We start from the raw sequence: 23490 nt of genomic DNA, 5'->3' as shown, positions 1-23490 counted from the left end.
GAAAATAGAAGGTAAGCATGGCAGCAACGTGAGCACACGTACAATTCCTTTCTGATTAGCACAGCGATGTGTTTGCAGCATTTTCACAGATACACATCCTCACTCTTCAGACCGGTTCTAGCTGATCCATATAATGTATGCAGAAGGCTTGGTTCTACCAAATAGAAACAGAAAGGAAGATTTGCTTTGGGAAAATATATTTTTTTCCTGTGAATATTAATCATTTCAGCTTTGATAGTGAAGTGATATGAGTAAAAAAAGCCACAAATTGCTCCAGGGCTCTACACAGATGACTATTGTAGCAAAGACATTTTCTGGAGATAACACTGCTTAAGCTCAGAATCATTATACAGTACACAGTTAACTCAAATCAACCTGCTTGCTCCCCAAGTTTTAAACAGAATTAATGTGACATCTCAGTTGAAGCTGGATCTCAGCAACTCAGAAAATAAAAGTGACAAATTAAAGCAAGTTCCATATGTGTTTTAATCTTAAATGGCAAAAAGAAAACCATTATACCAGATGATAGCAGAGCAGCACGGTCCCAATACACTGTTCATCTCCTTTACAGCTTTAACTAATGTTTGGTATGTTTTGCAGCAAGAAAAGCATGAGCACTGCTCTAAAAATTTCCATGGATAAGATGAAGGTCATCACCTTTCAGCCTGGAAAGTCAAAATAAATATAGGATACCAATCAGTACGTGCCACATGAATACACTGGTCATCTTTACGGATAGCCATAACGCGATAAAAATCTTCACATTTTAAACTGAATAAAAAACCTTCAATTAAAAATTAAATTAAGAAAACTATTCTTGTCTTATAGTACAGTAATATTATGAGGCTTCAGGAGGTCACAGTCCTTAAAGAGCTGGTCTGCAGGGTAAGCAGACAAAGGAAATACCATCATCGCTTCTCAACAGATACGGACTGAGGCAGACAGCGCTGTAAGCGCGACACCCAAGGGCATCCAGAACATCTGTGGGAGAACTGGGAACCAGCAGCATGCATCACTCTTCTCCCACTGACTTCAGTGCACACTTACACCTCAGGCAGGTAGATGACGACTGCTTCAACAGGAAAAGATGAAAGACCACTGAAGTGCAACCAACAGAATGTGCATTAGCCATCGGTGCATGCCTTCTGTGCACCGTGTGAGAAAGCATTAATGGATAATTGAAGATGGATGGTCAAAATGTGCACTAACAACTGACTATTGCACCTAGCTGGAAGAAATGACTGCTAATGGATTAAGAGCAAGACTCCTTAAAGAAACAGTGAATTAAAAAAAAAAAAAAAAGAGAACCTTTGTTATAACTGATGTTAAACATTCTTCCACCATTAAAAAAAAAAGCCACAAACAAACAAACAAACAACAAAAAAAAGCAGCTCCAAGTAGCATAAAGAAAGGCTATTCAGACCAGTTGTTAATATTTTCTCCTTTTATTCTTTCTTGTTCCGTATCATCATCAGTTTTGCAGGTCATTTTCTCCTTCTCTTTTTTTTTCTTTTTTTTTTCCCATCTTACTTGTTTCTTTCTCTTGCTAATGCAGGGTAACAGAAGCAGCAGCAGGGTTTTCCTATTCATCAGTGAAGAGATCTGAGTTATGCACCTCTGGGAACTGATGCATTCTTACAAGATCATGAGGAAGGCTCAGTCACTATGTTGGATTGGACAGTTTGCACTCTTAACAGCCACAAACTAATCAAACGGCACTGCTTAAAGCTTCAAAACAAGAGAATTTTCCAAGTCATACCCAACCTGTAATTCCTAGGGAGGTTTTAGAAAAGGAGAGAAGTAATACTAAAAATGAAAAATGCTTTGAAAACTTTTAATAATCAGCATTTGTGTACTACAAGGAATAAATGCTAGCAATATGTAAGGTACAGCACAAAGAAGGATCACACAAAGGCATAATGAGACTGATAAGAAAAATCACAAAAAGAGAGAGCGGTATCTCCTTACACATATATGAAACCTTTCACTTTGAAAAAAATTACAGCCTACAGGTAAAACTCCACTAGCTTGTGCTAGTATGAAATTAATTTTGACCTAGTTTTTTATTTTACATTATAATACATTATATGAAATTAAAAAGTCAAAACATAAATTTTTTATCCTACCTTTTGAAGCAGCCATACATTTCATTCTGACAACACAAGGATTTTTTGATATTTGTCAGAAGTTTTTGACTTGTTCTTCTTCAACCATCCCGGAATGAAACTGGATGAACCCATCGTGACTTCAGGATAGATGAAAAACACAATGGTATTACAATAAGTTCTCCAGAAGTGATACAGCACAGGCAGCTGATGAGGCAGTAAGGAAAGGTAGAGGCAGGAACACGGCCAGGATACAAAGTCTGGATTTCTAAGCTCTGCTGCGTATCATTTGGACAAGCGATCTGGGCCTCAACATACATATCACACTGACTGTTTATATGTACTGCCTGGAATCAGATTATTTTATCTGAAATATCAAAGAGAGTAAAAGAATAGGTAAAGGAGATCCTTCCCCAGCTAAAGGAAGTCTTTTTAGGGTAGCAGAGCCCATAAACAATACCCACAGCTATAACAGCTGGAAGCAACACAGTCATGAAGCTCCATACTTGTCATGTATATGCAACAGACAGATGCCATCCTTAATCTGCATTTCTCATAAAGAAACACAAGGTTAAACTACATAGGTAGGCTTAGCCTAAGGAGGAGCACCTTCTGACAATAGAAGAATGGATGAGGAAAGAATATACAGCAGTAAGAACAGCACAGAAAAGAACAGAAACAAAAATTACAGTGAGAAAAAACTATAATTCTGTCAATAAATGGTAGCTGGGCTACAGGGTTAATCTTGTAGGTCCATTTTTTCAACAGTGACGGCAGTTCCTCTAAGACTTTGCTATGGTAACTCTCTTTTGTGGGGGTAAGTAAATAACATAGTGAAAATGCATTCTGTGGGCAAGAAAGAAAAGGTTATTTAAAAGAACATTTTTCCACGAACACTCCACCAGACAAACAGAACTTGAAAACAGTATCTCTGGAATCAAGCACTTCACCTGGTTGCATTACAAATACAAAACAGGGTATGTATACAGCACAACCAATTGGTCCTGGCCTGGTCCGCATTACCATTACATCAGCCCTCTGCAGTCTCAACTGCATATTCGTACGACCTCAAGTAGGCCAACAGTTCCTCTCAGACAGACTTTCCCTGGAGAGACAACTCATTTTACCTCCCAAATTGCTTCCAGTCCCTGGGAGTCTGGTGAGCCTTCCCTGCTCCAAGTCGAGATTTCTTTGCATCCCAGACAAATTCCTTTGCATCTCCCTAAAATGGAGATGACAGACAGTCCTTCTAGCAAAGGGCACGAATTCACCGCATCCCAGGATTCCAACCAGACATCTCTCTTCTCTGCTCCACTCTCTGCATCCCAGCTACACAGCGAGACCCATCTCTGGGCTTTGGCAGACTGAGATGCATGATTTCCTCTTCCAGCAATTAACGATTAATGAAAAAACAGCAGCCACAACAACTCCATACCAAGATCTGAGACCATCTGTTACTGCCTTGTTAAGTGTACACATTCTAGAGTGACCGATCTACTTAATACCAACTGTGCGGTACATATCTCTTAAAGAAATTTTTACTGCATGGGCTCTGGATGGATTTCTGATGTGGGGAAAAGATGCAAGGAGAGCCAGAATAAACACTGCCTTGATTATTCTAAGATGTACCTCTTACTCAAATCACGTCAATAAATCTCACCCAACATACAAGAAGGTGGAGTTGCACTGGGGAAGGCTTTTGGCATGTCATGGGAAGGCTGCTAGGAAAAATTAGCATTTTTCAATTTAACTACTTTTTAATGACCTGTGCACTCACTCCACCTTTCACTTTCCCTGAGATGGTGTTGAGCTACAACATGCAGCACAGCAGCAGAGAGAGGAAGGATTTGTTTACAACACGTTTGGAGAAAAAAAAAAAAAAAGGCACCGGCACTGCTGTGTGTCAATACTCACCTGAATGTGCCCATTTGATATTTTACTGACAGAACTGAAAATATGTTTGAATTTCAAACTTGTCGAGATGGCTGGGATGCAGGGATTATTTTCCCCTGAGGGCAGATAAACAAGACGGATGGGCTAAACTCCGAATCGCCTAATGATCAAAATGCAAGGTAAGCTGTCATAGAGAAGGCTCTTCTCATCCTTGCTGACAGCACGAATTCTGCTGAATTATTTCTAGTCTTTCTGATTAATGGGCCTAGTGACTAATTAGTTCATGAGTCTCGCTCACAAACAGCGCTTTGATGGCTGCCTAGCATTCACTTTGAGGGGAAGACCCCACTGAAGTCAGGTGGAGATGTGTTCTCCAACAAAACCATCCCTGGATGATCCCACACCTGGCAGTGGGTGTGCAGATGCATCCTGGACCTTGTGGTGGAGTTGTGGGTCCTCCTCTCCCTCTCTGATTGCTGCCAGGTCACTGGCTTTGTGTTACTTCCGTGACTGCCGCAGTGAGAAAACACATTTCCTCACGTACAGGAATCAGCCAAGATTGTAACATCTTCTCTCACAGAGGGTGAGGTCACTGCATTCTGGAAGAGACCAGACACGGTGCTGGGAGCACCCCTGAGCTGCATGCTGCTGCTCCGTGTTGTGCCGCTCTTTCCAGAGGGAATTAAACCAACCAGTATTCACCAACCAAGAGAGCAATGAGAAAAACAAGGACCACCCCCAGCCACATCACATTTCCCTCAGAGAAGGAAGTACACAAGTCAAGCCCAGACAAGTTTCTACTAGACAGACCAGCCAAGACATACATTTACTTGCATCAGAAGTAAGGAGGGTTCTTTGGCTAATACTTTGGAAAATAGTTAATTGAAAGAGAATTATTTTAATATCCAATTAGTCCCGTTTCTGCTTTCTTCCTTCCCTTGAAGAGCACTTGAATTGGTCCTCTTCATTACTACATCAGGAAGACAGTATCTTACGTGAGGTTTTAGAGTTCACTGTTCTATATAAAGCTCCCTACCTATAAAGCTACCACACCTGAGGTCAGAGCCTGGACCTACAGTAAAAGACACAAAGGCTTTGGTTTTATAGTTCTTCTGAAGTACCAGCAATGTGCTGGCATGTAAACCATCACTATACTGGGGGATTTTCTTCGCTTTTGTCCAGCTCCAAACCTGAACTGCAACACTAAGCAGAACTTTCTCTATGTCCTATGACTAGAAACATGCAGCATCTTGTTTGCTGGTTTGATGATGAACATTATTTCTTCTGCAAATTGAGAGAAGACAGCATAAAATCCTATGCAATTAGCTTTCTCTGATTAACACTGAGTATACTGAAAATAATGCTACAAAAAGGAAAGGCCAAACCCCTGTGGTCCAGGATCAACATGTTTAATCCATCTGTAATTGAGGCCAAGCACTGATCTCCCTCCTTTAAAAAGGAGGAAGACATCATTCTGTTTTGTTACTAGGTCACAGACCTCCCTCATCTGTCTGAGATTTGGATCCAACAGCGCTGCTTCACCATTGGGTTCTCCATCTGATGACCACTGCAATGATACATCTGCCAAGAAAGACATGTAGTGAGGACAGAGACTTGTCCTGAACCTGAACCTCATAGTCACACAAGCATCTGTAAGTCTGCTAAGCTACTGGAAGACTTTTCTTTATCACCTTACTTCAAGCTGAGTATTATCTATGCCAAGATTAGCACTACTGAGATCAGAGGTCCGTTCACCATTCCAAGCCTAAGCGCAAATAATTCGCTGTCTGACACATGACATGTTCTCTCTTCTTTTCTGACCAAATAACAGAAACACAAACCTACCCTGATCTGCAAGGACTGCCAGTAAGTACACAACTGGAAAATTCAGCCCCCACAGCAGCCTCTAAGACTGAAGAAAAAGACATGAAGCTACGCATAAACAGTCTAGAATGTTCCAGAGTTCAAAAAGCAGCTTTGGAAATCATAATACCTGTTCAATCTCTGCTATAATACCCGTAACAGGTATTGTCTTCACTGTTTATTTTGCAGTGGTAGCTCAATTCAGCTGAGCAGCTCTGTTGGCTTTTTGTATTAAATTTCATGTCTGTTAACTTACAATTTGTGGTCAGCGAGTCCTCCTGGTTCCTACCCATGACAGGCAGACACTGTTGGAAGGAACCTTTCTGATAGCCCAGAGAGAGCCCATCCATATCACGGAAACAATAAGGTATGTCAGCAGACTTACCATAAGGGCAGCTGTAGCAAAAAGACTGAAGTCCTTCTGTTAGCTAGCCACCAACATGCCAGCACTTACAAAATGTCAAAGCAAAACTTAAACCAAAGGTGCTTTCCAGCACTTGAATCTGTTTAGACAACTCTGCAAGCATGCTAAAGAGGGGCTCTGGTGTGAAAGAACTCTTCTGCAGCTGAGAGAATTAGAGACTGGTAGAGATATGCATTATTCAGCTCAGTTCTGTTCTGATGACTTGTTCAGCTTGGTGGCTGTATTGCAAAGGTAAACAGGTTTCTGGCCATAATCTTGTTGTCTCTGAGCAGCAATCCATCTGTCTCTCATTTACAGTATCGTCTAGTGGTGTGTCTTCTTACCCAGGTGACACCCCCTTCAGATACTATTTTAATACCGTTGAAGACAGACGAAGCCCCATATTTGCCTAAGCAAATTTAAAAGAGCTATTTAAAGATAAAGATGCAGCAAAGCTGAAGTTAATACAGTAAAGATTTCTCAGGAGGGATCTTAAACGGAGAAATTACTGAGAAAAAAAATAATTCACCAGAAAGCTCTACCAAATAAATTGAAGTATTGCAGTTTCTAGATAGGACACTATAGTAAGGGATATATGCATATAAAGATCTTGGTATTGTAAATTTCAGTCCTGAGAGGCTTCCGTCTACTGAAGACAGATTTAAGTTTGACTCTAGTCTTTGATAAAAATATCTAATGCTCAATTTAGAAACTTCTCAGGAGCCTAAAGCTTGTCCTCTTTTTCAGACAGCGAAGTCCATACCTCATGGGATAAAGATGCTGAGAAACAGGCAGCAGGTCAAAGGCTGGAAACTCAAAAGCCTGCAAATTTAAATGCCATGCAGGGATTTTGCATACTGCAGACTCTACTAAGAAAATGGAGGTTATTTGCCCTCTTTCTAAAGAGATAATTACCCATGCCATTGAGACAGAGTTCCTTGCAGAAAGAAATGGCTATTGTAGAGGTGAACCAGTTTTTCAAGTCTAACAAACAGATCTCCTCCTGAGGCTACATGGATTGTCTTGTTAACTAACCAAGAGTCTCCTTGACAAAGAGGATCTGGACCTACAAAAACAAGGTGGTGCTCACTAGCCACTTCAGAGTTAGAAGACAGATGCAAAAACTGACTTCAGGAATGTGAGGAGACTCCCGACTCTGGAGAAGCAGGCATGTGCAAGGATATTGAGGAAGAAGAAAGACCCTGGACTGATTAAAAAGGTCTGATCAAAGCCTAAAGAACACTCAGAGCCATGCCAAAAGTGAAGCAAGGTTAAGCGTATGCAGATGTTTTGCTGTTCTGTTTCAATCTCTACAAGACCTCTTGGACTATGTGAAGTAGAGAGTAAGTGTGTCTAAAAGGCTTTATGATGCCTTCTTGTTATGTGCTTGGAAAAGTAAACAGTAAATCAAAAATGCATGCGGAGGCAGAGCATCGGGAGGGGACTTGCTTAAAAGGCAAGTGTGCCTCCAGATGCCAACACTGGTCCAAATGCAGCTGGGGTCTGACCCTGTACATGAGCACGGAGGGGATCAAATTGCCCATATGAAGTAGTAGAAAGAGTGTCTACAGCCTAGTGAAAATGAGGGAAACTTGATAACACAATGTATATGGCTGGTGTAACTTAAAGAAAGCACAGTCATTTTGTGCCTAGCAGATGGGAGCCCAGGAGGGCAAGGAAGGCACAGTCTGACCTGAAAAGGACACCATTACCTTCAGCAACTGCTGGATCCTGCCAACCCAGCACATCCAGCATAAAATTTCAATAGAAGGAGGGGCACAGTATGCAGTGGAGCCACGATCTTCTGCCAAGTAGTTTCCCACTGACACAGCACTCCTACACTCCCCTATTCTCGCAGAATCATAGAATTGTTTGAGTTGGAAGGGATCTTTAACAGTCAGCTAATCCAACTCCCCTGCAACAAACAGGGGCATCAACAGCTACACCAGGTTGCTGGTCACTGGTGAAACTTCTCACAGAGCACAGCCAAGGTTATAATCAGAGGCCAGAGGCTGTATCTTTGGTCACAGCCCCAGGTACCTAGCAGATTGCCTGGTTCTCCAGATGTTTTATTCTCAGATGACCCTCCACATGCCCAGGAATGCTCCCCACCTGCAAGACAGAAACACCTGCAGAGCAAGCATGTAGATAGGCAAAATCCTGCCTCAGCCCTCAGCATCCCTGTGCCCAGAACCATCCTCTGACCTACCCACTGCTGGGACACAAAGTGAAGGGATCAGGATGAAAATAAACCAAGATAACTGCACACAATGAGTACTAATCACATCACTTATAATGCTTCTGGAAGATAGTGATGTGATAAAGGATGGCATGAAAAAAACAGAGCAAGGCAAACCTCTCCTAGTTTCCTGTTCCTCACCTTTCCTGTTGCTGTTGAGTACAAGCTCTAATGTACAAAGGATATCCAACAGTTCCCATCTGTACTACACATAGCACAAGAAAGTGAAATTTCATTCAGAGCCTCTAGGCCCTCAAGCAAGACAAGCAGTCCATACCAAATGATAAATACAGGAAACAGCAATTATTTTTTTCACCGAAATCTCAAGGGAAGGGGATGTTTTGAAATGGCCTTATGCAATTCAGTCCTTCACACTAATAACTCATCTACTGCTAACTTCTTTCACTTTAAAAACATTAAAATACTGAAAAAACAACTAGGTGGTCATGTTATGGTGCAGAGCTTGTGAGATAATAGTGACACAAAACTGGCCAAGACAATGAAAAAGACTACGTGAACTTGTGTCAAACCATCACAAAATCACTCAATTTTTGGAAGACAGGCAGTCAGTATTCTTTCAAAAAGTAGGTCCCTTTAAAAGACGTAAGTATTTTTAGACCAAGATCTCTTCACATCAGTAGTCTCTGCAGTATTTCAGACCTCTTGTTTTTTGTTCTTCTGTTGCACCAGAAGTAAGGAGAAGACCTGAAGCATCTTCTATTAATACACAACCTCAGGATTATTTTTACTTATAGACAGCTATTTTTGGAAAGCTTCATGCAATACTTAGGACAGATCATTATTTGTAAGCATTTTATCTGCAGTTTGTTCTAAGTACACACCAAGGACAGAGAGCTCTTAATATTTACTAACTAAAGCATTGACTTGCTATGAAAGGTGGCCAAGACTTCCAGAAGGTGTGGCCGAGGACACAATCTGTGCTGAAATATGGGTCAGGTAACATGCAGAGGTGTATTTTATCTTTTGGACAAAAGCAGTAGTGCAGAACTGGTGTACAGCAGAAATGTTTTATGGGAGCAGTAGACCAGAATCTCCCATGCGGGGTATCCCACTACTTCGCGTCATTATGGGAAGCTACACACTCTAACAGCCATTCCTACACAGAAGGGCAAACTAGATAACATTCAAGAGACTGCAAAAGGGGCACTTGGCGAAGCTAGTCTTTCTGTACATACAAAAAAAAAGGGAGAGAGAGAGAGAGAGAGAAAGAAAAATATTTGCAACAAAATTCTTTCTTCTAACTGCCTTAATCCAAAACACATTTGTCTCTTAGGAAGGCTTCACAAGACACTACTGCAGCTTTTGGCCAAACCAAATACAACGAGAGAAGCCACTGAGTTGGTCCACCCATCCAAAAGGAAGGAATAAAACTCATGCCGAGTATCTTTTGACCAGACACAAGTAAGTGGAGTTTAAAACTGTACCACTCTGTCAGCTAGACTTGAGACAGGAAAATCTCACACCTTCAGTCCTGGTTGCAGCCCAGACCAAAGTGCGGCTGGTGACGTAGCTGTACCACGTACTTGGCAAACCAGACTAGAGGCCTCCATCACATTGCTTTTGCCTCGCTAGAGAAGAGGTTCCAGCACCAAGCCACAGCTGAACTGGCTGCTGGAAAGAGGCAGGATGGGATGAGGAGAAGGAACCAGCTGCATCTCTGTCTTCAGCAAACAGCCTACATCTCCGGTACTGTCCAGCTAAAGCCTCTTAACAGGAGAAACATAATTGAAGGTTTTCTCGTTGTTGTTGTTTTAGTGTTGGTGGTGTCATTTTGTGGTCTTGCTTTTGTTTTCATTAGGGTGCAGCGTTTTTTTCAGCTCAGAAAGAATTCTGGTTCCAAATTGCCATGATAAACACTTCGGTGTCTTTTAATGTAGTCTGAAACAGGTTTGTGCAATTCAGCTGTGATCATATCCTCACCCAAGTGCCTATTATAGAAAAAAATGCATGGGAGATTGCTGTACACGGAGAAAGAAAGGAAAAAAAAGAACCATCATGCATGTGTATAAAATACAGGACATATCATCCTTTTTTTTACATATCTACATGCCACAAAGCACCAATGAGAAAAAAAAAAACTTAAAATATTGAAAAGCAAATATACTAAACCGCAGACAACCAAGGTTTTCCTCATGTCTAATTCTTAAATAAAGCATTTCAGAACATGACTGAGGTATATTATCTTCTCTCACAAAAGCTGTGTATTAAATTCCTCACTGGCAAAGGAATTTTTATGGAAGGTTAATGCTTCCTGTAACATTTATCCTGGATAGTGTGGCTTCTCAAATAATTTTGTGGGCTTTATTTCCTGCACTGTTATAAAGCTTTATCTTCACTGTAATAGCTTTACAAATACCATATCTTCTCCCAGTACAAAGGCAGCCGTTATTTCTCAGTGTCACCACACTGGTTAATTAAACACACACACAAAAAAGAAACCAAGTTAAAGTAACGCGTAGAGTGGACATGCATACAATCCAGAATGAAAAGAAGCAGCAAGCTGGTTGCCATAGCCAGTGCTACACTGACTAACACAGTCAAAACCCTGCTTCTTGTTATGCCAATTAAATCTGGAGCAATCACATTTCAACCTGGGACCTGCTACCCTTTCGCACTACACAGAACAGGCATTTGCTCACCTGCTCTAACAGTGGCATAAGAAAAAACTGTGGTGGCTGGGGCTCACCAGCTTCTGCAGAGTCACCAGACATATTCTTGAAGAAGTTCATTGCCAGAGAACAGGTGTAAATGGCAAAATAACATCAATTGCACTAATTGGGGATTCAGTTGTTGTGTAAAATGAGTGCAGCTGGCATGCTGAGGTGTCAGACAGAGCTGTAGCAGAATAGCAACTAAGACTAGAGTGTAAAGCATAGCAAGAAACTCATACACACCTTTATCTTCTACCCTCCTGCTAGATGCTTTTTGGACACGGATTTTTAAGCATGCTGCCATTTTAGCAGGCAGAATTTGTGCCTCTGGGTGGCCAATACCCGCAACATCTGATGAGACACAGATCCCCAGGAAGACTTGCTCCGCAACACAGCCACCCCAGTGCTGCATACCTTGCCCAACACTGTGGAGCATCGCAATGGGAAGGGCACACATGCCATGAGCAAGTAACAAATGAACCCAGCCACATAGGCAATTTTGTCATGGACAGGAGAGCTTTGCAGGAACAAGTCTGGCATATTTCTTGTTTAAAAAAAAAAAAAGGAAATTCACATCAAATAGCACATACGCATGCAAAAGTGTGTCTTAAAGCTGTCCTTGATTCTTTCCACGTACATTCAGCTTTAGCATCAGTACTGCTGCAGCATCCCCCCCTCTGAAGTGGCCATCAGCCCCACTAGGCCATCTTCATTCCTGTTAACAAGAGGAACCACAGCTCAAATCCATGTAATGGATGCCATCCCTGGAGGTGTTCAAGAACCATGTAGATGTGGCACTGAGGGACACGGTTAGTGGGCATGGTGAAAATGGGCTGGTGGTTGGACTTGATGATCTTAAGTCTTTTCCAGCCATAGTGGTTCTAAGTCTAAACATAATTTGCCACCACCAGGAGACATTTCCAGAAGGATCAGAGCTGTGTTATGGTCTGGACTACACGAGTCAGAGCAGTACTGATTTAAGAGATGTGGGGAATCGGTCTCACCTCACTAACTCAACAAATGCAAGCATGAATTTATGGATGGTATGGCTTAAACATGCTGGCTTATATGTCAGCAGAAACACTTTTTAAAAAAATACAGTTTAGGCAAATATTTATACATAAATAAAGAGCGTGTTGAAGGAAGCGGCCAATGAGGACACCATGCGATTGGAGTAGGAGCAGCAGGCAGCCTGCCCTAGCAGCAGGAGGCCCTTCTGTTAAGCACCCATCAGGGCCTCATCCAGGCCCTACATCACATCTGGGGTTCCATAAGCCAGAGACGCACAGTGAATGCCCATAGGATGGTGGGGCTGGAGCGCTCATCCTGTGAGCAGGGTCTGTGGGGCTGGGATGGTTCAGCATGGGGCAGAGAGGGCTTAGGGGCATCTAACAGTACACCGCACTCAACCATTCTGAAGCAAACAAAAGGTGCTGTAGATTAAACTAGCAGACAATGCAGCCCCAAACTACTCCCATTGACCCTTCTTTCAGTTTAGATACCTGTGTTCTCCTCTTGATACAAAGAGTCTTCCTATAGTCTGGAGAACTTGGAAAGAGGCCGAAGTTAAGTGGGCAGAGTACATAAAGGTGTATCAGTCCTTACTTTCTAGTCATGACTGAATACGGACACAGACCCATGGGATGTGCTGGACTCTCACGCATAGATAACTCTGAAAATAATGCCTCCTGTTTATTTCCATGGAAACCACAACAGATACAAAGAGAACAATGATAGAATAAATTCTCAGCTACAAAACACTGTTTCTCAACATAGTCACCACCATTAGCTACGCACTTTTGCTAGCAGCAAACAAGAGCCTGCATGCCACACTCAACAATCTGCTCCAGCGGGGGTGACCTGCTGTCACTATCACCGCTGCTGAAATACACCACCCACTGCCTCACTGTGCTCACACCTGCTATTTGGTCTCCGTACACATTCACCAAGCATGGGTGAATGTCAGTGGGTGCCATTTTTTCCACATGGAGGAATTCAGTGTCATACTTTTGCTTCCTGTGAACTTCTGTGTCAGACGCCGTTCTGTCAGACTGTCCTTCTGCTGTTATCTGTCACATGGCAGCAAAATGGAATGGGATATTGGCAGGAAGGTTCAGCCTCTATCGTAAACCACCAGTATCTGCCTCTGATGTTGCAGGCCAACATCATAAAATAGGAGGCATTACTTTCAGAGCACTCCATATATATTGCTGGAATGATCAGGATATGCAGCTACTATTATCTTTTCAGAAACACAAATCAAATGCAAGTTGAAATGTATCGCTGAGGTTCTATATCAGATCAGAGCATCAGATGATTAGGGCAAAAATTAATCAGTTAAAATTTCTTTACAATCGCTTCCTATTACAAGGAGAGGTAATAATAATAGCAATAATAATAATAAACCACATCCAACAAAATATTCAGCCAAACAGTTCCTCAGTTACGCTGACACTGCAAATAGAAGTCTTCACTCTGAACTGAGTTAGCCCCACTCTACTACCTGTCATGAAAGTGGAATAATTGAACCTTCCATGCAATGATTTGATGACAAACCTCGCAGTCACTCATCTCCCTTGTCTTCCCAGCTGTTTGAGGCTCGCGAGTAGCATCACTACAGGGCAGTTTAGAAGGTGACTCATTGGACCCGAGGCCAAGAAAACAAACACTGTTTCGTGCAGGTTGCTTTCCCAAAATTCACCACACTCCAAGCAGGTTTACCCTCACAGTTTTGGGGATTTTTTTTAATTAGACTTTTATTGGAAGGGGCTAAGGAAAAAAAAATGAGTCTTCTCCATCCTTTTGTAAAAATCTCCACTAGCAGATGTGGACATTTGGTTTAATCCTGAGTTTCTCCTAAATCAAGACGTCATCCTGGGAAGAGCCTGGCTTTGACCCAGTTTCCACAAACAGTACAGCGACTTGGGCTGATCTAGATTAAATGTGAAGAGGGTCATTGCTTTAAACGCAAAATGACACAGTGCAGCCATGAGTAATGCCATGTGTAGCACCACAGAAGCAGTACAAATGAGCTAACAGTAGGACAAACAGGTGCGTGGTAATGGGTGTTGCAATCTGTCTCCTTCGGCAGTACCGAAGACCTGAGGTAAAGGAGGAGGGCACACCTACCAGGGTTGCTACAAAGTCGGCTTTACTGCTACTGCCTTTAATGACAACAATATAAAGTAACTCCCACAACACAGTGAAGATAAGCTCTTTAAAGAAAATATAAAAGCATTAGCTTAGCAATTCATCCGAACCTCATCATGCATCGTAGACATTTTTGAAGTTTAACAAAGAAAAGCACATCATTAAAGAATACTGCTCTATCACCATTCTTATGCAAATCCTTTCAGATAGTTGGGTGGAAAATTCCATCGAACACGCGCTGAGAAATAAATGTTGCAGGGTGGAAATTTCAGCTATACCAAGTGCATCTATCACTTGTATAATCCAAACTACTGTATGTGCCCTGACTACAGAATTAGTATTGATCCATTCACCATGTAAACATCAAGTACTTTCTATTATTACTTGAAATAGCATGCTATCACAATTTCTATTTCCTCCCTCTATCTTAAATAGAAGTATTGCACATTAGCTCTTCCCTTCATGTACTTTTTTGCACAGCTATCTAACTACAGTGTTCAAGGCTGTGCTGGGTTTCCTGCAGATATCTGCAGTATTACCATCAAAGTACTTTATTTTCAAGTCATCTCTGATGGAAGGCAATACGACTCTCATTTACACTGAAACTTGTTACTGTGGTTTCTCTTGGTAAAACACTGAGTCCTTTGTTTTAGGATCTCTGTTGTGACTACCATGATGAAGGACTACCACAAACAGCTTCCCCAAATGTTACTCATACACCTCTCAAGAGAACCACTAAGATATGAGTGGACTGCAAAATTCCAGATAGCTATGTCACCTGAGCACACAGTAGTAAAAAAAATAAATAAATCATGATTTCCATCTCATCTGTCTCAGCAAAGAAGCTGATGTGGCTAAAGCATAGCTTCGGAAGGTGCTGGGAGATGCTTGGAAGCATAACGTGTTTCACTTGTTAGAACGCTTCTTTGTCTCCGAGCATGGTGAAAAAATTGAAATGGAAAGATAAAAGGCTTGTCTACATTGAAACTCTAAAATTTTAGACAAGAGGCAGTCCTAAAATCTGGAGACTTCATCAAGACAGCGATGCTGCTTGTTGGCTGTTCCTGCAGCACAGCCGACCTATGCACACTGCATGCTGGGTGCTGGGTCACTGTGTTTCACATATTATCCAGTGCAACATGAAGCATTTTCCAGCTATGCAGACAGAGAAGAATGTGATTCAAAGGTTATTTACGGATTGCAACTGAGACTCCTTCCCAAAAGAAGGAATGAACTTTGGTGCCCACATCTTGCTGCTTCTTGGTGGAAGCTGAGTCCTCTGCGCTCTTACTGGTTTGAAAATCCCCATCTGCATCTTCTGAAAACATTCACACCTCCCTCCCTCTGATATGTACTGGTGTCCACAGGTATAAATAATGCATCCTACTGAAACTTCGGTCACAGTTCAAGCTTTGCAAAAATAGAAGTGCTGTGACACTCTATCCAGACAAAGCCTACAAGGACTACAGTCCTTCCAGGTATCTACAAAGAAAGCACGGTCTGTAGGCCAACAAGGAGGCATTACAGCTGAAAACATTTCATTGATAATGCCCCACTGCCTCCTTTCTGGAGCCATTGATTCGAGTCCCTGTCTGAGCTCAAACACTGTGCGTCAGATGGCTGAGATCATGTCTCCATGGCAGCCAGACCCCAAGCCATTTACAGCTTTAAATGTCAAAGGAGACTTTGTGGACTGCATCTAGGAGTCCTGCGGCCTCCAGGAAGAACAGCCACACACTGCTCAAAGCAAACCCCAATGCCTTTATTTTCCTCTCCAAAATGTGCAGTGATAAACACCTAGTGCAGTATTTCTGAAAACGTCTGCTGAGGAAGGTGTTGCAGGAAGGGGAAAGTGGTATATGCCAAAAACAGTGGTCTCCTCTCCTCTTCTTGGTGGATTCAAGAAATGATATGGTCTGCTGCACTGGTCAGAGGCACTCATAGAATCATGGAATCATTTGAGTTGGAAGAGACCATTAAGGGTCATCTAGTCCAACTCCCCTGCAATGAACAGGGATGCCTACACTACATCAGACTGCTCAGAGCCCCATCCAGCCTCACCTTGAGTGTCTCTACAGATGGGGTATCCACCACCTATCTGGGCAACCTGTGCCAGTGCCTCACTAGCCTTAGTGTAAAAAAACTTCTCCCTTATGTTCACTCTAATCTCCCTTCTTTTAGTTTGAAACCATTTCCCCTTGTCCTGTCACAACAGATACCCTGTATTGGGCACTTGTCTCTGGTCACACAGACTGCAAAAGTCTTGAGCCATGACTGTGCATAGCTTCTGCACTGGGAAATCCTCTACCTCGTGCAGATAAAAGAAATGGTGCTTAGTTGCTCAGAACTGATTTTTAGACAAGCAGTGACAGCAGAAACACCCACGTTTCTCTGCTCCCTGTGACAGCAGCACAACTCCACAAAGTATCCATGAGAGATGAGTTTCCAACCTGTACCATGCAGCCATGCTGTGGGCAATCCAAAAATGCACATTCTTTCATCTCCTTATTTGCAATAAGACCAGAAGGTCTAATAAGCACATCACTCACAAAGGCCATCATTCCCGGGAAGACACCGAGGATGCCAGGACTCTTTATTTTCAAGAGCACAACACCTCCCAGATTTCCCTCTGACAGGTCAGAATAATAAGGCCTCCAGCCACAGAGGTCACAGCAGAGCTTCTCACCACATTTCAGATGCAGGCTACCTGATGCCGCAGCACACCAGCATGTCAGCTGCAATCAAAATTCCAGCAGCTCCGAGCCCAGAAACATCTGGACACTCTCAAGCCATGTGAAAGTGATGGAAGAAAGCAAAGGGTAAACAGGACCAAGGAGGAGGAGGAGTACTCACAAGCTGCAGGTACGCATGAGCCTCCCATTACGAGCTCATTTCCCTCAGCAGGAGGGACCCACATGGAAAATAAAGGAACCAGACTGCACATGACTGTGGCTCAGACATCGTTCTTTTCAAACTTAGCAGAATGGCAATGATTTATGCCAGTTTATACTGGCATGCTCCGGGTGTTGGTGTGCCGGGGGTTCATTCCACCAAAACAAGAAGGCAATAATAAAGTCTTGTTTCTGGGTAAAGTATGTAAACTTTAGAGTGAGACACGTTTCATACTGTTTATAAAGCATAATGTAGATCTGTGGTCCCAAGAAACAGTCGGTAGCCGTCTTCTCAGTATGATTCTTTTGATATGACCCAAGCAAGAAGAACATTCTCAGAAAAGTGAGTAAGCCAGGTTCCAGGGATGAAGCTGGGGCCACCAGAGGCAAACCCAAACAAGAAGTAAGAAGACCATTTCCACCTTGTCAGACAGAGAAGCGTTCAGACACTGACAGAAGCAACGTCCCAACATTCAGCTCCTGCTTCCCAACTGTACCTCAGGACCAACAGGAGGTCCTCTGGCAGTTTAACCAGACCCTGTCTGAGCTCTCCGCCAGATAGGAACATTACATATAAGCACAACGCTGGTGTCATCTGCTCCGTCGACCAGACATAGCTGCAGACTGCTGCAGCCATCTGTGACCAAAGTCACAGAGTGCTGAAAAGAAAACTGACGATCTAATAGTAGCAATATGAGGAGGCAAGGAGCTCGAATGCTCTAAAAATGTGAGGGTGAGATTTACAGGCACATTGAAATGCATTGGCAGCTGGGCAAGTAATTCCCTTTAGGCTTCCTGAAAATCCCAGTCTCTCTGGAAAAAAGTCTAAAAGCACATCATCAAAGGAGGCAGAAATGAAGAGGCCACTGGTAGAGCAAAAAGAAAGAGATGTGTATGGGAGATGCAGGGGGTAAATACATCACAAATTCATAGCCCACATATGCGAAAGCGGTTGTGCTTCACCGCCATTAGAAAAGCTGACAGCAAGGACGTACTGTAGCATGTTAGCCTACCCTGACCAGTTTGGGTCTCTTACTTAACCTGGTGCCTCCCAAGCTACTCTAATAATCACTCCGAGATGTTCCTAAGTATCACTGCTCTGCCCTCTGCCCAATTCACTCTTTGCCAGATCATCAGCTTTCTTTAATTTCCCAGATACATTTCAGATGCCATGAATCTCAGTAGCAGACCTCTAGACCATCCCTTGTAATTTAGTCTTCTCTGTTTGCTTACTTAAAGATGTGTTGTAAAACACGCTGAAGTGTTCTTTTTTAATTAAGCAATGTAAAAAAGGAAACCGTGTTATCAGAAATGCTTTAGTAAGTCTTGCTGTTAATCTCACACAAATGCTAATTATAAGGTCATAAAACCATTCTCCTCCCACTTAGGCTAAAATAGTCAAGTCTTACACATAACCAGGCACCTACAGAAGCAATTAATGCTTCTTCACTTACTTGTAGCCCATCCTCACCAACAACTGCTGCTTGAACCTAGCATGCTCCGGAAAAAGGCTGGCAGAGGAACACCTGTACTGCACCACCGCTACCATTACAGTTAGGGTCTCTAAAGAATAGAGAGCAAAGGCTCAGTGGTCTCTGCTGCACTTAGGAATGTTGACTGTAATGCCAGTTCTATTGTTTTAAAAAGAAAAAAAAAAAAAAAAAAAAAGGAAATAATAGCAGAAGTACAGACAGAGGCCAGGCCCCTTCGCCAGCTCAGCAACTTTTCAAAATCACAGCCATATCCACCAGCCATCAGTGCGGCCCACCTCTCCTTGCCCTCCTCACTCCTTGAAAGTGGCAGAACATAGAACTGTAGAATCACAGAATGGATTAGTTTGGAAGGGAACCTTAAAGCCCATCCAGTTCCAGCCCCCTGCTGTGGGCAGGGCTGCTCCCCTACTCCCCACGCAGCTCAGCTGCCCAGGGGCCCATCCAACCTGGCCATGAGTGCCTCCAGGGATGGGGCACCACAGCTTCTCTGGGCAGCTGTGCCAGGGCCTCACTGCCCTCTGAGTAAATAATTTCCACCTTATGTCTAACCAGAAATTCTTTATTCATGATGATGCATCTTGCACGCATCGGGTGAGCTGTTCGGACATCTCCAACACCATGGAAACCTTGGTTCTGGGCTGTCCCACTGCCTCTCCTCTATCACTTCTTAAGGAGAGGGTGAACCCAGACAGAGACTTCTATTAGCACATCCACACACTCACAAGGCTGGCACATATCCTGGCTGTTAGGGTAGAAGGGCCTTTTGCGTTCCCTGCATCAGTCTCTGAAGCGAAACGCAGGCCATTATCCCCCTGAACACAGGGCCCTGAGCTATGGCACAGCAGCTTCCATCTCCTGCTGCTGTACTCATTTCCAAAGGGTACTCTCTGCTCGATCACTTCAAAACAACCACAAGCATTTGTTCAGGGTAAGGCACTTAGACGTACTTCTATAATGACCTGAGTCCATCACCAGCACTGCAAAGAGGAGAGACTACAACAGCCTTGTGCATTTGCAAGTTTCCAGCTGGCTGCCTTTTGGGTGTTCTTCACTCAGCGTGCAGCTTCCTTACAGTACCTCCCTGAAAACAAGAGGCCTGACCCTAGATGACAGCCTCGAGTCATCCTAGGGGAGGTTCAGGTTGGATATGAGGAAAAACTTCTCAGAAAGAGTGGTGCTGCAGTGGAACAGGCTGCCCAGGCAGGTGGTGGAGTCACCACACCTGGAGGTCTTTAAGAACATATAGATGTGGCACTGAGGGATGTGACTGGTGGACACGGTGGGATGAGCTGATGGTTGTGCTTGAAGATCTCGGAGGTCTTTTGCAACCTTAATGATTCCATGACATTCTTTGATAACTTGGGCAGTCAGCTCAAGGTTTTGCTGACAAACCCAACACAGTCCTAATCCTACTCTACCCATCGCTAAGGTGCAGAGCACAGGGTGCTGACAGGAAACAGCTCATTCTCTGCTTAGACCTGCACTTCTCTTCTGTTTAATTGTGGTGGAACCCCCATCTGTTTTCACCTCTCCTTCTGCTGATTTCATCTAAGAGTCTCTGCATCTGAGCTCTGCAGATGTGAACTCCAGCTGCACAGTCATCCCAAAATGCAGTTCAGGTCCACCCACCCATCCATCCCTTCCTGATCACTACTGCAGCATCAACTCAAGTTATTTTTCTGTGGGGGTAGTTTCTGTCATGCAGATATATCATGGATGTGTGTCTACACAAAGGCTTTCCCCAGCGAAAACACCACAGGATTATTTCGGATGGAATGAACAGTCTGTGCTTGCTCTAAAAAAACAGGAGTGGTGTCAAGTTGCACCAGGGGAGGTTTGGTTGGATATAAGGAAAAATTTCTTTGAAAGCGTGGTGCTGCAGTGGCACAGGCAGCCCAGGGAGGTGGTGGAGTCACCGTCCACGGAGGTGTTCAAGAACCGTGTGGATGTGGCACTGAGGGGCAGGCACGATGGGATGGGCTGCTGGTTGGATGTGGTGACCCCAGAGGTCTTTTCCAACAATAACGATCCTGTGATTCTATGGTAGCACCTGGTTCTCAGCAACCTGAAACAAGAAACAAAGGCATACCAGTTGAGAAACATTCTTTCTTCTGTATAAAAGAAACAAGGTTGGTTTTTTTTTTTTTTTTTTTTTTTGTGTGTTTTATTTTTATTTTTTCCATTTCTGTCTGTGCTCCTCTTTAAATGAATCCTCTGTAGACAGTTAGTTGGATCCTACGAAACAAGAAGGCTACACTTGGCACCTGCTGCGTTACAGACTGTGCCTGTGAAATCGAATTTGCAAGGACAAGACCAGGGAGAATGGCAAATACCAAGGAGCGGCAGGAATGATGTATTTGCCTACATTATATTAATAATTTGTCATTGAAAACAAGCAGAGACTGCCATGCAGTTAGCAGAGAACATCCTCTTCAGTAAGTCTTCAGTGCTGGACCTGTGCTCTTTGCAAAATCAGCATTTTGGGAGAATGGCTTTCTCTACTGCATGCTGCCAACACATAAGGAACAAAACCTGGCTGAATTGCAAGTACCACCACCCCGCACATGTGCCTTAGACAGTGCCTGTGAAAAAAAGGTTATGTTGTGACTGACAGGTGGCACACCAATGCAGCTTCAATCCACAAGACTGGAACCCACCCACGTCGCTAATGTACATATAGAAACATTACAGCCCTATGCAAAAAGAAGAGTGAGAACTGCTGGCTGCTGTTGGGCTCCTGGATGGAGGGAAGAAAGCCGATTACTGTCTGAACATTTGTTGGAAAGGAAGAACTTGGTGGAGCTCTGCAGAAAGCTCCTCCAGGATGCCAGGACTCCAGGGGAGTCAACTCTTTACAAGGGTAGATAGTGGCAGGACAAGGGGAAATGATTTTAAGTTGAAGGAGGAAAGATTTAGGTTGGATATCAGTTCTTTACCAAGAGAGTGGTGAGGTGCTGGAACAAGCTGCCCACAGAAGCTGTGGATGCCCCATCCTTGTAGGAGTTCAAGGCCAGGTTGGATGGGGCCCTGGGCAGCCTGGTCTGGTATTAAATGTGGAGGTTGGTGGCTCTGCCTGTGGCAGGGGGGTTGGAGATGCATGATCCTTGAGGTCTCTTCCAACCCAAGCCATTCCATGATTCTGTGACACACGTACCATGCATGCACATGCTAAGGTGTATGGAAAAATCCCTGGAGACGTTTAATAACCACGTGGACACGGCACTGTGGGACACGGTTAGCGGGCATGGGGGGAATGGGCTGACGGATGGATTTGGTGATCCCAGAGGTCTTTTCCAACCTTAACAGTTCTATGACTCTGTGAAAAGAGAACTGTGTTGGTGTAAACTATGCTTTTCCTATAGGAGAGCTTAGTTATCCACACTGAGTGAGTGGGCAGCTGCACCAGGGGTCGGTGACAGAGATTTCAGATGCAAATGCTGCACTGTAACGCAGCCTAACGCCGCGAGGAAGCACCCGCGGCAAAGCAAGACACAAGTGCGGTGTACAGAAATTAATTCCCAAGAGAAGCAAAAATAACGTTGAAAATAACAAAGATCACAAGACTTGGAAACACCGACTCAGAAGCAAACAAAACCCAGGCGCGTGGCCGCAACGAGCCCGGCCACGCAGCCCTTCGCAGCCCCGCCGCCGCACCACGTGCCGCGGAGGTGGGCTGGCAGCGGCGCGGACACCCGCAGAGGGACGGGACTCCCCGACCCCCGGGCACGCGGCCGCCGACACGGGGCTCCCTCCCTGCGGAGCGCGACCTCGGGTGAGGCGGCGGGCGGGAGCCGCGCTTCCCGGCGCGACGACAGCGGCACCCCCGTCCCCGGCGCCGCCCTTTCGATGCCCGCGCACTGCCGGGCCGGGCCGGGCCGGGCCGGGCGGCACCGGGAGGCCGCCCAGCGCCGGGGGCCGCCCGGGCGGTGGCGGCGGCGGGCGCGCGCCACCTGCCGGCGGGCGCGCGGCGGCGGCGCGGCCACGTGGCGCCGCCCGGCCGGGGGCGCGCCAGCGCGAGCGCGCTTTCCCGCGCCCGCCTTCCTGCGCCCCCATCCCCCGCTCCGTTCCCGCCCCCCGCCCGCAGCCCTCCTCCCGGATCCCCGCGCTGCCGCCCCTCGGCCCGGCCCAGCGGGGAGGGGGCTGGGGCCGCTCCCGAGGCGTGGCCTCGCAGGGAAGCCGCGGGGGATGGAAAGTGCCCCCTTCTCCCCTCCCCCACGCCCCCCCTCCCACCGACGAAATCCCAATCCCAGAAGTTTTCCTCTCTTCCGGCCCAAAGTTCAAAACCGAGCGGTGGCCGCAGCGCACGGCGGGCTTCCACGCGCGCCGGACCTCATATTTCCCCGCCCCACCTCCGCCTCTCTTTGTCTCAGACACCACCGCTTCACACGATATCCGTCCTCCTCAGGCTGCGGCCGCCCAGGCGCCCAACTCAGCGCGTTTGTCCCAAACGGCGAAGAGTTTATCGGCGCTCCACCCGGTGATGGTCGCGTTTGCTGCCGAGCGCGGCCTCGAACGTGGGGCCCTGCGGCATCTGCAGCCGGGTCGGCGTGACCCGGGCACCGCTGGGCGCCGCGCCGCTCCACCTCGCTGCTACCAGGCCCTCCTGATGCCACTTTGTAGGGGGAGAAGGGTGCGCTCTATCCAAACAAGTTCTGCAGAGCTCAGCCAAAGTAGACAAGGGATCAGCGTGGGGAACCTCAGCCAAGTAGGCTGTTTCCCACCAACGCTGTTCTTGCAGGGGATTTAGACAAAGGTAATTTTTGAGCTTTAATCCAGCACAG

The 23490-nt window shown here is 45.0% G+C and overlaps 2 long non-coding RNA genes across 4 annotated transcripts; one reads left to right on the top strand and one right to left on the bottom strand.

Annotated features, from left to right (window-relative positions):
• Window positions 1-467: 467 nt before the first annotated feature.
• On the bottom strand, window positions 468-23320 carry LOC121108332. Of its 2 annotated transcripts, XR_005842746.2 has the most exons (3): window positions 23059-23320; window positions 11164-20774; window positions 468-10452 (listed from the first exon to the last, which is right to left on the bottom strand). It is a non-coding gene; the product is annotated as an uncharacterized LOC121108332 (long non-coding RNA). The 2 variants fall into 2 exon arrangements; XR_006932454.1 differs by lacking the exons at window positions 468-10452; window positions 23059-23320 and adding an exon at window positions 21864-22366 and having other exon boundaries at window positions 19251-20774.
• Window positions 4759-10691, top strand: LOC121108331. 2 transcript variants are annotated; one of them, XR_005842745.2, is made up of 5 exons: window positions 4759-4839; window positions 5488-5650; window positions 5830-6228; window positions 7012-7607; window positions 9798-9919. It is a non-coding gene; the product is annotated as an uncharacterized LOC121108331 (long non-coding RNA). The 2 variants fall into 2 exon arrangements; XR_005842744.2 differs by having other exon boundaries at window positions 5488-6228; window positions 9798-10691.
• Window positions 23321-23490: the final 170 nt, after the last annotated feature.

This window comes from Gallus gallus, chromosome Z (assembly GCF_016699485.2).
Source record: "Gallus gallus isolate bGalGal1 chromosome Z, bGalGal1.mat.broiler.GRCg7b, whole genome shotgun sequence".
In the NCBI taxonomy this organism is placed as follows: domain Eukaryota; kingdom Metazoa; phylum Chordata; class Aves; order Galliformes; family Phasianidae; genus Gallus; species Gallus gallus.
The sequence above is the reverse complement of the archived record's forward strand: the minus strand, read 5'-3'. Positions and strand labels throughout refer to the sequence as shown.